At 34.5% G+C, this 17,851-nt stretch overlaps 1 long non-coding RNA gene across 1 annotated transcript in view; it reads left to right on the top strand.

Moving 5' to 3' along the window:
• The first annotated feature begins 1,643 nt into the window (after positions 1-1,643).
• LOC141278876 (uncharacterized) overlaps positions 1,644-17,851 on the top strand; it is a 34,256-nt gene continuing 18,048 nt past the window's right edge. Inside the window, exon 1 of the long non-coding RNA XR_012332272.1 lies at positions 1,644-1,753. This is a non-coding gene — a long non-coding RNA (uncharacterized lncRNA). The remainder of the gene's footprint in view (positions 1,754-17,851) is intronic.

Below are 17,851 nucleotides of genomic sequence, written 5' to 3'. Positions count from 1 at the left end.
GGAAATGCATGCACATAGTTAAATTACTTTCACTTTCAGGTCAAGCTCTCAAAAGAATCCACTGCTTTCCCATAAAGATTTATGTAACTTATTTAATCCAACTCTTGTTTGTTAATCTTAAAGATTGCTTATAAATGAACATTTTTTGGTATTCACAGTGAAAAGTCACAGAGACTACACAGTAGTTACAAAATCTGTATTGGGAATGTCAACCTCATTGCGAAAGATTTTTTTTAGAGAATATAGGTCGGTGAGAATGACTGACTTTTCCAGATGCATATATTGCTTGAGATTGGAAAGACAGTGATAAAGAAAGTTATTTGACTCTTGTCAGAGTGATGAATTTGGACAATAAAGGAAAGAATATAAAAATTGACATGGGAAATATTTGGAAAGTTTCAGCAATATAGTTACAGGTGCTTATTGGTAAACTTCGCAGCACCTCCAATTTTACATTCATGTCCACAGAAAAAAAGCTATATTTCCATGCCAGGCAAATTTGTCACATTAACAATAGTTCACCTACATCATATAAAATAAATTTCTTTCCTACAGATTTTACACTTCCAAAGCCCCTTGCTATTTAGTCCCATTTGCACTAATATGCTTACATATTAAATGGCTCATAATTTGAAGGGCACATACTTAAATGATGGATCCCTGATTTACTGTTAGATTTAAGAACCTGACTCAATGTTACCTTGTCAATGCAATACTTATGCTTTAGAATTACTTGTTTCATCGTATTTTATCAGGCATATGAAGTCATGTTCTCTAGTGAATTCCCAAAAGTGATTTGCTAGACTCTTAATTTTAAATTGCTTTCACTCAGACACAGATTCCCAGATGCCAAGAACAGGCTATAGCTTTGTTTTTTGTGTGTTTTTTTTTGTGGTACGCGGGCCTCTCACTGTTGTGGCCTCTCCCGTTGCGGAGCACAGGCTCTGGACGCACAGGCTCAGCAGCCATGGCTCACGAGCCCAGCCGCTCCGCGGCATGTGGGATCTTCCCGGACCGGGGCACGAACCCGTGTCCCCTGCATCGACAGGCGGACTCTCAACAACTGCGCCACCAGGGAAGCCCCATAACTTTGTTTTTAAACAATTTTCAGTACAGAAATTTATCAATAAACCATTGAGGTTTTGGGGGGAAAATAATCAGATATTTGCAAATATAAGGAAGAAGGAAAGGGATTTTAAGAACTCTGCATACATACATACAAAATTCATACAAATATATATGTCTGTAAATCTAATAGCTCCCTTTTCATGTTGGTATACTGGCTCATTATTTAATCTTTCAGGTCTTATCGTCTATGTTGTCATCCATTTCCCTGATAGTGAAAATCTGGTGCTATTAAAATGTACTTGTGATTCATATTATTTGTATGATAGTCTAAATTGCTGAGTCAGTGTGACCTGGGATCTATGTTGGGTCTCTCCATATCTGAAACTGGCATTCTCCCTCATGCTGTTGCCTCTTTAACTGGAGAAGGCCTGCTCCATTAAGAGAAGACTATGCTCAATTGGGAAAAATCAAAATGTGGCCATTCAGAGTGGAAAAACTTCATGTAAAAGGAAACTCTGCAGCTCAAGGACTTTAGGCTCAATAGAGTTATTCTTGGCTTTCAACCACAGGTGCAGATCCCACCAAGTGTTGTTAACCCCCTCTGAAAATGGGGTCCAAATGAAAAGGCCTTCACCTTAACTCAATCAGAACTCCAGTATTGATCCTCCAAATTACAGGATAATTGGTAAGTTCTGCTAATGTTTTGACCTGTAATCCATGAATTTTATTTATTCATCCCAATGTTTCATTGATTTCATGATTTAGTAAATCAATAATTGTTAATTGAGTGATTGCTATGTTTTATGTAATGTTTTGGGCCCTGGACCAAATACACCAAAATCCCTGCTCTTGAGTACTTACTTTCTGTTAGGAATATTGACCTACTTCCTCAGGAAGGAGAGTTCTGAGTCAACTTTAAATTATGTCCTTTAATCTAGCCCCAACTGTCCTATATCTAATAGTAAATCTGTAATAATATTAATGTTCATTATGTTTTTATATTTTTATAGGGCTGATATATAAACATAAAAGATTTTATATTTATAGAAAAAAGATTTAAACATAAAGATTTTCTTTATGTTTGATACTTTGATCATTTAAGTAGTTTTTGGAGAACTTATTCTGGAAGAATGGACTTCAGTTTTCATAGAAGGGAGAACAAATATCATTTGAACTTCACTTGAGTAATAATTTTCTGTACCTAACTGGGTCAAAAATATAAGATTACCATACTCATCTTAAAGATATTCATGTTCCATTCCTTTCATTTTCCTGTGACTCTTTCCTTCTCCCCCACTGAATGGCAATTTCTAACATAAATCAAGATTTTGCTATAAGAAAATAAGAAAAGGAGATATTGGGGCTTAATGTTTTGAATATAAAAATATAATGTCTGATATTTTCTACAAAAATTATGTCAGTCCATACATTAGAATATGAATTCATTTTATTGACAAATATTCCTGCTATATGCTTATGCTAATTTATTAGATCAGATATATGTCAACATTGCTATGTAGAAACAATGCCAATACATTATATGAGACATTCACTTTCAAGAATAACACTGATGGGCTTCCCTGGTGTCGCAGTGGTTGAGAGCCCGCCTGCCGATGCAGGGGACACGGGTTCGTGCCTCGGTCCGGGAAGATCCCACATGCCACAGAGCGGCTAGGCCCGTGAGCCATGGCCGCTGAGCCTGCACGTCCGGAGCCTGTGCTCCATAACGGGAGAGGCCACAACAGTGAGAGACCTGCATACCGCAAAAAAAAAAAAAAAAAGTATAACACTGATAATTATTGGCCAAGTAAATGTCATCAAAAACAGAAACTATCCAGAAATATCTAGAAAACTATTCAATAGGGAGGAAAAGAAAACAAACACCCAAGCTGCCAAAGTCTACTTTACAAACCAGTGTAAAAACCAGTGACAATGTTGAGATCTTCTGGAAATTAAAGGTGTATTATACTGAATCTTTTATAAAAATGTCAGGATATGTTTGGCTTCTGGATAGATTACAAACAAAATGTAATAGAAAAACAACCCAGTCTTTTTCCTTCCTATGTAGGGAAAAACCTAGTTCTTCCCCACTGTGTGTTTCTTCTCTGTGTGTCTCCTTTACTACTCACGCAAAACACTTCATTTCTGACACTTCTGGTCTCCAAGCTTGTGGAGGTTTTTCCCCACAACAAACAACTCTGTGACACCAGTAGGGTGTTCGAGACTTTAACTCAATTATGACACTTTCTACCTGGAGATGGCATTAGATTTCACAGGTTAAGGGCTCCATCCCACAAGTGTGTCCCCACCACAACCTTCCCTCATCCACAGCCAACCCCTTCAGATGCCAGTCAAAAGTCCAGGTCATTGTCTGTACTTCTGACCAAGAAGCTATAGTTCAGCACTTCCAACAAGGTTCCAACAACCCCATCCTTGGGTTCGATTAATTTGTTAGAGAGGCTCACATAACTCAATGGAACACTTCGTTACATTTACCAGTTTATTAAAGGATATGATAAAGGATATAGATGGACAGTTAGAGCAAGAGATGCATAGGGCAAGGTCTGGGAGAGTCCTGAGTGCAGGAGCTTCTGTCCCCATGGAGTTGGGGTGCATCATCTTGCTGGGGTGAATGCATCCACCAACCTGGAAGCTCTCCGAACCCCATGCTTTTTGGGTTTTATGGAGGCTGCCTCAACTAGGAGTGGTCAGTTATTGCCTCCATTTCCAGCTCCTCTCCCCTCTCTGGAGGATAGCGGAGTGGGGCAGAAAATTCCAGGCTTCTAATCATGGCTTGGTCTTTCTGGTGAGCTGCTCCCATGCAGGAGCCCATCCAGAGTCACCTTAGTAGAACAAAAGATGCTCCTGGTGCTCTTATCCCGTAGGAATTTATAAGGGTTTCAGGAGCTTGTGCCAGCAGGCAGAGACCAATATGTAGTTTTTCTGTTATCTCATACAAAATCATTTCCAATATTAGAATTGACTCATCTTAACAAAATGTTATAGTTTTGCCCTTTTTTCATTGTTTTTAATGGGTCAGAATTTGGGAAAAGGAAGAGAAAGCATACTATTAGCTGCTTGTCAGGGACAATGAGGTAAAATCCTCTCAGTGTAGGATATATAGCATCAATAAGGAAGTACCAGCATAGCCGAATTTTACAAAAATGGTTAACAGAACAGAAAGCAATGGAAAAAGGAAAAAAAAATCAGTGTGGTGACTAAAACAATGTCCTAACAACTCAGGCTGATAAAGCAGCATATGTATAAATATAAACATCTAATTTGGGATTAGGGTGATTTGGGAAGGGCAGTCCCCTATCTTATATATTATGGATTGATCTTTTAAGGTGAAAATATTTTTAAGATAAATTAACATATGCTATATTATTTGAATAACAGAATATTTATACAGAATTATTTTAAAATGCTTTTATGGTCATCAGTTCATTTGAAAGCTTTGTGAGTTAAAGCATGGAAAGTATTATTATTCTGAGATTCATGGAAGTAATTGGCTCAGCAAGAATTGGGGCAGAGATTCAAATCTAAGCCTGCACTCTATCACAATGCCATATGTCCCCATACATTTGCTATTGTGTTTGGGAAGCATAATATGTACATGGTAATTTTACTCAGGACACACACACAGCCTCAAATTCTTATTCTAGGAGCCAAAGTGACAAAGGACATAGCAATATTAGGTATTTGGGGGATAGATCTTCATGGGACTGCAAACAGTAAGAACTACCTAAAATTGGAAACATATATAGACAGAGCAGTCATCAGAGCACCAAAGTGGCATGATACTCTCATTTCCCTTTACTCAAACAAAACAAAACAACCAAAAGCAATGAATCCAATCTCTCTCTGAAACTTTTAAAGATACCTTTATCTCCGGTGTCCTAAAATTTCATTCATCATAGTGGTTCTCTATTCTGAAAACCCGGAGTGTTTAAGTATGGAAATTTACTTCCTCGGATAATTTACCTTCTAATAGGTGCATTGTTTTCTCCTTCTTCCAGCTCCAATTAATCAGATATTGTGCTTCCTACATTGACTGTTTGATTTTCACTTTTCTGCCCTATTTTGCAGCCTTTGCCTTTCTGGTTCCATTTTAGGATTATTTCTCAGCCATATAGTTTGAACTGTTCATTAAATTTTTATATTTCTGCCTACATACTTTAATTTTCCAGGGCTATGTTTTACTCTCTGATTGTTCCTTTGCAATAACTTCTGTTCTTATTGCATGGATACAATATCTTCCTGTCTCTATGAGAATATTAATTATAATTATTTGCAATATTCTTCTATCCCTACCATTGTTTTACCTCCATTTATTTATGTTATCGTCATTTTTATGTGAGGCTTTTTAAAAGTGAATTTTGTTCTGTGCTTTGTATTCGTACTTAAAAATGAAGCACTATAAAGCTCTCTAGACTTTCCATGTATATAAGTGAAAGAAAATCTATGTTTGTCTATCCTCACAAACACTTCTGACACCAAATATGTGAGACTATCACACCAAACAATTCTTCATTTCTTTGTGGACACCAGCTGGGTGCCCTGCAATTTAATTATTTCTGACAATAATTATATGGAATTAGTGCAGACCCCAAAGGTTAGGGGCTCAGTCCCACAAAACCATCCTCCACTTCAGAGGCAAATCATAAGTTTATAAGAAGAGCACACAACCATTAAATAATCCAATATAAACTTAACAGTAAGAGCACAAAAATTTTATGAAAAACTTGATTGAAAGACATGGAGATAACACATGCAAAGTCATCCTTATGTTATCTCATACAAAATCATTTCCAATTAGAATTGAATTCAATCCAAATAAAAATACTAACAAGTTTGATTCAAACTAGAGTATTTGATACTCAAATTGACATAGAAAAACTAACGTTCAAGAATAACCATGTAAACACTAGAAACAAAAAGCTGTGATGGTATGCTAGCCTCCTAAACATGAAAACATGCAATAAAACCAAAAAGGATGTTATTTGTGCATGAATAGACAAAGAAAAGAGTGGAACTGAATAAAAAGTCCATAAATAAACTCAAGTACATATAGATATTTAATATATAATGATGTTGACATCTCATGCCACTGATGTAGAGATGGACTTAAAAAACAAACAAACAAAAACACAGCTAGAGTCATGGCAAATGATTAGCCATTGAAAAAAGATGAAATTAGATCCATACCTCACATAATAAACAAGAATAAACTTTAAATAAATCAGGAATCTAAATGTAGAATAATATTAATAAGGAAACTATGCAAGTACTAAAAGAAAGCAGATGAGTTATTTGATGACATAGGTGTAGAAGATAGTTTTCTAACTATGATTTAAAATCCAGATTCAATGAATGAACAGATTGACATATTTGACTATATAAAATATTTTTTTAAAAAACTTTCCATAGCAAAAACACACAGTCAAGAAAGGCAAAAGGAAGTAGAAAGACTAGGAGAAATTTTTAGCACAATATAACAGATATAAAAAGCTAATATCATTACTACATGAAGAACATTTACACAGTGAGGTAAAAACAGACCTACCCAACAGAAAAAAAATGGGCAAAGACATGAACAATTTACTATATATATATATATATACACACACACACACATATATATATATCTCATAAACATATGAAAAGATGTTTAACCTCAGTCATACTTGGATATATAAATAAAAACTATAATGAGATATTTCTAAGACCGCACATTGGCAAAAATTAAAATGTAAATTGCTGATAAAATCACTAAAAATTAGTAATTTTTGTTAGAGTAGTTGTAGGAAGGACTCTCTCATACATTTCCTTTTTGATCCTACATTTCCACCTTTTTAATTTACCATGAAGATATACTGCCAACAATATGGAAACATATATGCACAAGGTTATTAATTACAGCATTGTTTGTAATTGCAAAAGATTGAAAATAAAGTGAATGGCCATACATAGAAAAGTGGTTGAATCAACTATAGTACACATTACAAAGTACAATGCAACTATTTATATAAAAGTATACAGTATAGGTCTGTGAACTGATATGAAGGAGTTTTTTTTTAATATCAACATACATTTTATTTTTTAAAAACTTTTATTGGAATATAGTTGATTTACAATGTTGTGTTAGTTTCAGGTGGACAGCAAAGTGAATCTGTTATACATACACATATATCGACTCTTTTTTAGACTCTTTTCCCATATAGACCATTACAGAATATTGAGTAGAGTTCTCCATGCTATACAGTAGATCCTTATTAGTTATCTATTTTATATATGGTAGTGTGTATGTGTCAATCCCAATCTTCCAATTTATCCCTCCCCCCCTTAACCCCCCATAACCATAAGTTTATTTAATATGAAGTTTTCAAGATACATATTCTTAGGGGAAAACAGCAAAAGACTATCTATGGCATTACATTTTTTATAAGAAAGAAATTAGAAAATATATACAACATAAAACATATATGTATAATATATGTATAATTATATAAACATATATACATGTATATTACATATACATATATGTATAAATATGTAAATATATATTTGCTTATTTTTATATAAAGAAATGAACAGAAAGAGTAAACAGAAACAAACAGAGGGAATAAACTAGAAATGAATGAGATTGGTTTCCTGTAGGATGTGGGTAGAAATAGGTTAAAAATGATGGAAACATTAAAATGGGAAAGAATGGATAGTAGAAAATGACATTTGGTATAAGTATGTAAGATATAATTATCTGAGATGCATTTTAAGTCAGTCACTCTGGCTGCTGATTAGCAGCTTTAAAGAAAGGTTTCTTTAAGAAAATCTTTAAAACTAGAGACTATGAGGAATTTTTTGGATTATCTGTGAATTTGATATCATTCTTGATTATTAGGAACTCTGTGTCCTCTCGGGATACAATTGAATAAGCAAAACTCTGTAAGTCAGAAGTCAGCTTTTACAAAGCTGGTCTTATGTATTTATTTTAGATTTTTTGAGAGATTTATCACATGTTTTTATATCTACTGTTATAAATTGGTTATCTTGTGGCTCAATTTTTAAAGTTTATTTCTGAAAACTGCAATATGTTGTCTAAAAAATACATATGTAAATGTTTGACTTAAAAAGAAGATTTTCATTAAAACTTTTCTCCTCACCCGATTGTCAGAGGTGTAGCAACATGCAAAGGTAGTTTTAAAGTATAGTCCAAAAAAAGAAAAGGAGAAAAAAGAGATATTGCTTCTAAGTCTATTCTGTTTTAGGTAAAGGAGATAAAATTCTTGAAAGGAGAATAATGTTATTCAAGAAAATTTTCTACATAAAGATTGTTAGGCCAATGGTAAAAATTACAGGAATCATTTTGAACTAGTTTTACTCCTCTTGGAATTTAAAAATCAAGCCGTTAAAATAAACAGTTGCAGTGTTAACAGTGAATTCCTGTTAAAATGAAGCAGTTAATCCCCAGGAACAGCATATTAAAACTGTTAATTTGTAGGTTTGAAACTTCCTTTTAATTAGGAGCTGTAGGAAAAGTTTCTTGTTCAAAGCAAATCTGAGATCTCATGGCTCTCTGTCACGGTTGTGAAATTTCATGAAGAAAAGTCCTTTCAGAGGGGAGGATCAGTGATGAAGGGATATTCGAGTGCCTGATTTCAGAGAATTAACCTGTTTGTTTTCTCCTGGCCTTTAAAAATAACCTATAACTTAATGGCAATGCTTTTGATTTCTGAAAAGTGACAAAAACCATTAGACTGGGTTAGCATTCTGCAGAGTGAGTGGGTTGCATCTAGATGACATAAATATTAAAAGAGAAAGCGAGAAGACGTCTCTAGAAACAAGATCTGAAAAGGTAGCATCGTAGGAGTAGCTTTTAGAAAAAAGGGAGTTTTTGATAACAGTGTATTTTGAGGTCAGTAGGTTTTCGTTCCTGAGGCCAGCTTCTCTGACCTGGACCTCACTGATTATAGTATTACCTGGGGAGGTTGATAAAATCCAGGTTCCTTGGCCATAGCAAACAGAGATTCTGATTCAGTCAATTTGAGGTTAGCCAGGAATCTGCATTTTAGTGTTCACCCTAAGAGACCTTAATACAGGTGCTTCAGAAACTGACTTTGAAATATGCTTCCTTTGACTCACATATTTAAGAATGCTTTTACCTCTGATTCTGATGAGCTGTCTGTATGAATGACAAGAACCAGCAGGAATCAGAGCTACATTCATAAATAAATGACAGTCACAACTAGTACGGAATTTAGAAGTACCAAGAGGTGAGAATAACAATAAAGAAAAGAAATGAAACAATTTTTGATACAAGTACATTTATATCAACTAATTAAATTAAACACGTGCAGTGAAAATGGGCAACAAAAAATCCAGCAACCAGGAAAAGTTATGTCAAACTTCCTCATGCTGAGTCCAGACATTGACTTCTGTTTACAAATAAAATAATAACAAAGATTTTGTGTATATGTGTATTGAACATTTTATCACTCATTCTGTGCCTAACCAGATGAAACAGTATTTCTAGGTTCTCTGGTGTAGCACAATATATTGAATATAACAGGCATTCTGTAAATGTTTCTTGAATATGATCAATTTCCATTAATACTCCATGATTTTAATTTCTTTCCACATGTTGCAACCTGAGCTAAAATACCCAACTACAGGCATCCTCCATGGCAGTAACGGCAGTATAGGCTGGTAGGTAAATAAAGATGCAGACCCTCAGTCAACCAGACTTAGTTGCTAACATTTATAAGCTATGTGTAATTGCTCATACAATTACTTCACTTTTCTAAGTCTCAGAATCCTTAATTGTAAAATCAGATAATAAAAATAACTACCTCAAAGGGTGTTTCATTGATTAAATTAGCATTGCTTGTGTCAATGCAAAATAAATATAAATTATTCCCTGGAACAGCCATATGCAGTTATGAAATTTCTATTTACTGAAGCAAAATTTAATGTTTTAATCATATATATGCTGCAGTATTAATTATGTTGATAATTTTCAGGTCAGAAAACTAGAAATCCAAGCTATGTCACTACCTTGTAATATAAGGTAAAGATAATTAAGGAGATAGCATGTATTCTTGGTAATGATAGGGAAAGATCATTCAGAAGTAAATGCTACAAGTAATTCTTAGTAAAACTGCAATGTATATTTATTGACATTCACAACACTCACATACACATGTGCATGCATGTACACACATACCACAGCATATGTCCAGTAATATTTTTATGTATAGGAATAACAAATTATTAACATCTGTATTGAGAAGTAATTGACATACAATAAGTGGTGCATATCTATGTTTATAATTTGATGTTTTGTAGCACATATATACCTGTGTTAGCAGAAGAACAAACATATGGACACCAAGAGGGGAAACGGGAGGGGTGGGATGAATTGGGAGATGGGGATTGACATATATACACTATTGATACTATGTATAAAACAAATAACTAATGAGAACCTACTGTATAGCACAGGGGACTCTACTTAATGCTCTGTGGTGATCTAAATGGGAAGGGAATCTGAAAAAGAGGGGATATATGTATACTTATAGCTGATTCACTTTGCTGTACAGTAGAAACAAACAACATTGTAAATCAACTATACTCCAATAAAAGTTTTTTAAAAAGAACATATGCATCAGCCCCAAAAGTTTCTTTATGCCCCTTCTTAATTCCTCCCTCCATTACTTTTTTAAAAATTTCTGTAGAGTCTATAGCTATGCCTCTTCTTCCATTTCTAATTTTTAAAATTTGTGGATTTAAAAAAAATCCCCCCAAATTAGTTTGACTGGAGATTTATCAGTTTTATTGATCTTTTCTAGGAATCAACTTTTGATGTCGTGGATTTTTTTTATCCTATTGAATTGTGTTTTCGATTTCTTTGTAGTTAAAATACCCTTATTTAGTAGTTTCCTGAGGTGAAATTTTAAATCAGCCGTCTTAAGATGATCCTTTTATAATTTAAGCTTTAAATGCTATAGATTTCCCTCTAAATACTTCTTTAGCTATGTTTCACAAATTTTGAAATGTTTTGTTTTGGGGAGATCAAATTTAGTCTTCATCTTAGGCTAATTCATCCCCACTTCTTCATGTGGCCTTCTGTTCTGTAAAGTCAGTGATGTTTCTCCACTCTGGCTTGGGAGGAACATAAATGATTACCTGCTCTGTGTTTGCTCTGGGAATTGTTTTCCATACAGCAATCCTATTAAGTATTCTTTCCCCATAAGTTATTCTTACTCAACAGTGTTGGGTTTTACAACACTGTACAGACTTGTATCCAGGCAAAGATTCAATGAAACCTATGCAGATTTCTGGACCTCTTTCTTTGCCTAGCCTATACATGGTGAATGAATAAAACGGGTAATAACTTTAATGGCTCACTCGAGACATTTGGTTGCTTATTAGCTTAGCATTAAAGCTTATAGAGAAAAATAATATTTTGAACTAATTCGTCTCATGGTACCATGGAATGTGGTACTTATTTCTAGAGGAGTGAAAATATCTTTTCCACTTTACCATAGCACACAGATTGAAATTAAAAAAGAATAGCAGTAAGATAAAAGAATCATTGTTACTCTAAAATAGTTAACTTCACCCCATTATGTTAAATATCTATAAAGAGTGCTAATCAGCACAGTACTAGGTGTTGAAATACAGCATCAAATTATTATAAAAACCTCTAATATAGACCAAACTTTATGTCCTTATCTTAAGAATTTTAGACATACATTATTTTCAACAAGTATTCAAACCTCACAAATATACATTACAGCCTAAAATGATTTCACTTTCCAAACTAGGAAGAATAGGCCACCTATCTATAGGGTTGAGGATAAGAAAATATATCTTTTTGTAAATAATTTTTAAAGAATTTTTTAGATGTGGAGTGATTGAATATGCATGTAAACTATAAAGTAAAAACATGCTTTGAACTTATTGATTTGATTATCTCTCAACTGCCTTAAAAACACATTTTTCAAAATTTTACAAATTCTTCTATCCTGCTATATATAGTATTTAAGGTAACACATAGGTTGTTACCATTCATATACCTTAAGAAATGTTAATGCAATAAAATACATATAACTCAAGCTTTGCTCTTCATAATTTGATATTTAATTTAATAAACTGTTACAGGTTATACTGATTTTGATCATGATGAGTATTGTAATCATAAAATGCAAAAGTTCTCATTGGAATTACATATGAAGATTTCTGGGTAAATCTTGTATACTCGAGATACCTTGACAACTAATCATTACTTTAGCCACTGTAGGTTTCAACTTTGGGAATAGTTGAAGTTCTATTAAAAATGTCCTCAGATGAGAACAAGCATGTCTTAAACAACTAAACAAACCATTACTTTTCCCCTTCAGAAGTGTCTGGTACTGCTGATATCATCGAATCTGTAGGGGTTCATTCTCATGTACATTTGAGCTTGCCCCTCACTCCCCAAAGTGTCTCCCTTTCTCCATTTTTCAGTGGACTGTCTCTTCTAGACTTAAATGCTGGATAAAACAAGAGCTCAGTGTGACTCTAAACATATGCATAAATCACTGCCCAGAGTATCTCACACTGTGATAGTTATCCATGGTCTCAGTCTCTTAAAAGTGAAGGAATTCTCCAGTCCTTATATAGCAGAAAATGTAAATATTACATAACAGAAAGTCTTAATTGACCTTAAAATTTATGACTAGCTTAATGCATTTTTCCTTCCTTTTATATCCTAGCTCTCTATTCTCTCAAGGCAAAGCAAACTGTACCATATAAGAAAGACTACGTGATTAAGTTCAGATAGACCAAGATTCAAATCTCAGTGCATACAGTCAGTATTTGTATAATATTTGGCAAGTTTTATAAACTAAATCTTAATTTTGTTATTGATAATCTTAGTTTTATAAGATTATGACAATTAAAAATAAGTCATACATACCTGAGATAAAATGGGAGCTCAACACATGAATATATTATTAAAATAAGTTTTAAGTAAACTAGATGGTTTTAGAGTTAGTCAAGTCCAAGCAGAATGAGCATTAGAATAGACAGTTTTCCTGGAAAAGTTAAGATCTCTAATCCTAAGGGATTTTGCCATGGGGTGGTCAGTACCATGGATAACCCCTTGTGAGAAAATGGTTTTTCGACACTCCATTTCTATCTGAGCTTTCATCTTTGAGGCTCCAGGGTTATTCCTTGCTGCTATCATTTCTTTGAGAATGGGCTGTCTCTTATTTTTAGATTGTTCCTATGGATTTGGAAATTATATTTCTCCATAGAGGTTTTGGTCTCATTAAATTTGTCTTCTTTAGCATTTTTTCTTCGATAGATTGACAAGATTCTCCAAGGTGCAGAAACCTCTTATACTGAGAAAACTCATCCATGATGTCCCCATCTTTCCTAGAGGAAATAGTACTCACGTCAGGGTATAATCCTGATTCCTTCTACCACAAAATACTTCAAGTGGTTGGGACAGCACAAAGTCAAAATACTTTCAGTGTACAATAGCACCACTGATTTTAGTCAGGACTGTTCCCTCTTCAGTGCATTCTTCTTCACCATTTCTCACATCTGCTCTATTCCTGGACTCTACACTTTCTAATGGACAGTTTCTGTTTCTGTGTTATTCCCTAAATAAACATCTCTGTCACAACTCCAAAATATTTTATCTTTTATCACAATTTTAAGGAACATAGAATTTGTTCTTGAAAGGAAATAACCACTTTTATGTTTTTGTTATCAATTGCTTAGAGAATGTTTCTTGTAATATATCTCATTCACACAAAATGAATCATTTAAGTGACCCATGTTTTATTTTTTATTTTTGGAACATATTTAAGGGGAAAAACCACCTAATAGAATTTCATAGATTGAGAAAATTTTTATTCACTATAATTTGCCACACGATGAGACTGTTAAATAATTTGTAATGTTAGAACTAGGAGAGAAAGTGTTATTTTTAAGAGGTCACTCCCAGAATTTTTCTCAAGAAGGAAATTTCTCTTTTTTGGACATATTTTAATGGGCTTATTTGGTGTGAACTTGAGGCCCTCTGAGTATATCCTGAAAGACTCAGGTGAAACAAAAAAAGGTAGCTAAAAATATATACTTTTCTGGATGATATAAACATATGATGAATATGATTTTGGGTGAGTGGTTATGGTTTATCAAGCTCGGGATAATAGAAGATGAACCAAAAGTGTGTGGTACCAGGATTCTATATGAAAGAATGAGTGCTGTAAATCTTCTGAGGAAAGGAATCGCAAAGGAATTTTTAAGAGTGTGAATTAATGATATTAGTAATATTAATATGCTACATGTCTAGTAATGTTATTTCTGTTATGTCAAAAAAATCAGTAGATAGTTACCTTACACCAAGTCTTCTGCTACTACTCCTTATAAAAGGCAAAAAATTGAGATCTAATAGAATGAAGAAATGTGGAAAAATAGAATAGGCACAGGTTCAAAGAAATCATCAAGACTGAGTGTAGGGATTTGAAGCACAGAGGTGCCCTGCAGAAACAGAAACTCCCTGCCACTCTAAAAATAGATAAATAAATCAGATATTGGAAGAAACACTACATTTTTCACTTAAGACATTTCAGTCAAATTTAATCAAAATTTCTAAAGACAGAATTTCTTGGTTGAAAAACAATAAGCAATTAAGAGTATCTTGGTCTTATATGTTGTCTAATAGTTTTAATATGTAATTTGCCCTCATGCACTATATTTATTATTTTAAGCAATGTGTTTAAAGCATGCAAATGTGTTATTGGAGCATGCTGAGGACACTTTAATAATACGGATCTTAAAGAAAAAGTTTACATTCTTGGAGTCAAATGAACATACAATTACAGCATTTACAGACTTAGTTGTCTTTGGTTTTAAGAAGTAAATGTAAGTGACTTTGCTAATAATAGTGACATCTAAACTCTGTATCCATAAAGACTGTCATTCATTTTATAAACACAATTATTAACATGGAGTGTCTTTGTTTTTCAGCCACCTTTCAAACTCCATACCTCTACATCTCAGCCTTCTCCTAATACTCACATTTTTATTTTCAGTCTTAAATTCAACACTGCTAAAGTTGAAATCATGTCTTCCCTTGGTTCCCATAAGCTTGCACCTCTTTTCAATTATGCTAATAACTTCACCATCTACTTGTTTACTAAATAATAAGACATGTAAATAGTGCTGCAGTGAACATTGGGGTGCATGTGTCTTTTTGAATTATGGTTTTCTTAGGGTACATGCCCAGGAGTGGGATTGCTGGGTCATATGGTAGTTCTATTTTCAGTTTTTTAAGGAACCTCCACAGTGGCTACATCAATTTACATTTCCACCAACAGTGCAAGAGGGTTCATTTTTCTCCACACCCTCTCCAGCATTTATTGTTTGTAGATTTTTTTATTATGGCCATTCTGACCAGTGTGAGGTGATACCTCATTGTAGTTTTGATTTGTATTTCTCTAATAATTACTAATATTGAGCATGTTTTCATGTGCCAACCTAAATGTCCATTGATAGATGAATGGATAAAGAAGTTGTGGTACATATATGCAATGGAATATTACTCAGCCATTAAAAAGAACGAAATTGGGTCATTTGTAGAGATGTGGATGGACCTAGAGGCTGTCATACAGAGTGAAGTAAGTCAGAAAGAGAAAAACAAATATAATATGTTAATGCATATATGTGGAATCTAGAAAAATGGTACAGATGAATATATTTGCAAATCAGAAATAGAGACACAGATGTAGAGAACAAACATATGGCCACCAAGGGGGGAAAGTGAGGTGGTGGGGTGGTGGTGGTGGGATGAATTGGGAGATTGGGATTGACATATATGCACTACTATGTATAAAACAGATAACTAATGAGAATGTGCTGTATAGCACAAGGAACTCTACTCAGTTCTCTCTGGTGACCTACATGGGAAGGAAGTCTAAAAAAGAGGGGATACATGTATACATATAGCTGATTCACTTCATTGTACAGCAGAAACTAACCCAACATTGTAAAGCAACTATACTCCAATTAAAAAATAAAATAGAGAGAAACCTCAAATCAAAAAAAAACAATAAGACATGGCCTCACCCTCTCAATTCCTCTAGGTATCTCTTTGTCATCTCCATATCTGGTGATTATCAACTCCTAAAGCATCTTTTTCTCCTCTCCTCTGTTACTACCTCAGTTCACATTTCCGAACTTTATCTCACCTCCAGTCTCTTTCCCTCCAGTTTATCCTCTTCATGATCATACTAGAACACAAACCTGATTATGTTACTCTCCTCAAAGGAAAAGTTTGCCTTTCACTATAACTCTTGTTTTTTGTGGGTTTTTTTGTGATACACAGGCCTCTCACTGCTGTGGCCTCTCCCGTCGCGGAGCACAGGCTCTGGACGCGCAGGCCCAGCGGCCACGGCTCACGGGCCCAACCGCTCCGCGGCATGTGGGATCTTCCCGGACCGGGGCACGAACCCGTGTCCCCTGCATCGGCAGGCGGACTCTCAACCACTGCACCACCAGGGAAGCCCTCACTATAACTCTTTAAGATTATATTTTTGATAATATTTACCAGCCTGTCATTTTAACCTCATCATGTAATACGTCTCTACATGTTCTAAGCACAACCTATTTATTCTTACTTTCATACTATATCCTGTCATTCTTTTCTCCCTCTACTGTGTAATTACTCTTAATTGACAAGTTAAAATGTCACTACCCCTCTAAGACAAGGTATGTATTTCACTAGCAAATAAAAAATAGCTGCTACTTATTAATATATTAACTTAGAATCTATTGTACAGATCTTCCAAATTACAGTTGACTTTCTTAGATTTAGTTATGTTTCCCACCAATTCATAGCATACTGAAGAGGGAGATGACCAGGCAGTAAAATTCCACAGATGTCATAGGATATCACCTTACTGCAACAAGGACTTGAACGCTTATGTCAGGTAGTTGATGTCCTTTAGTGTATGTGAACAAAAGTTGGTGATACAGCAATTTGAGTGGAAAGTTAATGATTTACCTCTGGAAGTGCATATTTAAGAGAAGGGATTATAAAAGCTTTGCAGGGTCAGCAGAGCACTGTAGGCTAAGGATATGCTTGAAGAAGATTGAGGTCATGTAGCCGATTGCACTTGGGAATAATTGCATTTGGCTAAAAACCTACCTTCAAGAGGCTTAGGGAAATAGCAGAAACCATCCTACATGACAATTCAAGCAATAAAAGGAAATCTTTATTTGCCTCACAAAGACTGAGAGGCCAGAGAGGAATTAATTCTCTATCAAGAAAGTAAAAAAGCCAACCAACTAAACATAGCTGCAGAGAAACCAGATACACAATTGGGACACCCATGAAAAGGGAGACCCAAGCCACTAAAGGAAGAAGACCATGAGCTTAAATCAGAAAAAATGGAGATATTCCTGCCAAGAGGTATTTACAAAAAGAAGAAGAAAAAGAAGAAGAAGAAGAAATTTTTCTAGATAGCTGAGATATATAGAGAGAATGTTTTTCTGAGTTTTATGGGGAGCCAAGCTTTGAACAGATGGGGTGCAGTGGGGAAGATCATAGCCCAGTAAAAGATTAGAATAAGAAGAAGCCTTATACCTAAATTAGCCCAACCCCATGATTTGGAGATGAGAAAACTTAGGCCCAGAGAGGGGAAAATCTTGTTCTTGCTCTGACTCACACTACAGTGCTTGACTCCAGTGAGGATTGGTACCTAAGCTCCTTAACACTTAAATAATGCAC

The sequence above is a fragment of the Tursiops truncatus genome, chromosome 6 (genome assembly GCF_011762595.2).
Source record: "Tursiops truncatus isolate mTurTru1 chromosome 6, mTurTru1.mat.Y, whole genome shotgun sequence".
Taxonomy (NCBI): Eukaryota; Metazoa; Chordata; class Mammalia; order Artiodactyla; family Delphinidae; genus Tursiops; species Tursiops truncatus.
This window is presented reverse-complemented; position numbering and strand designations above follow the sequence as displayed.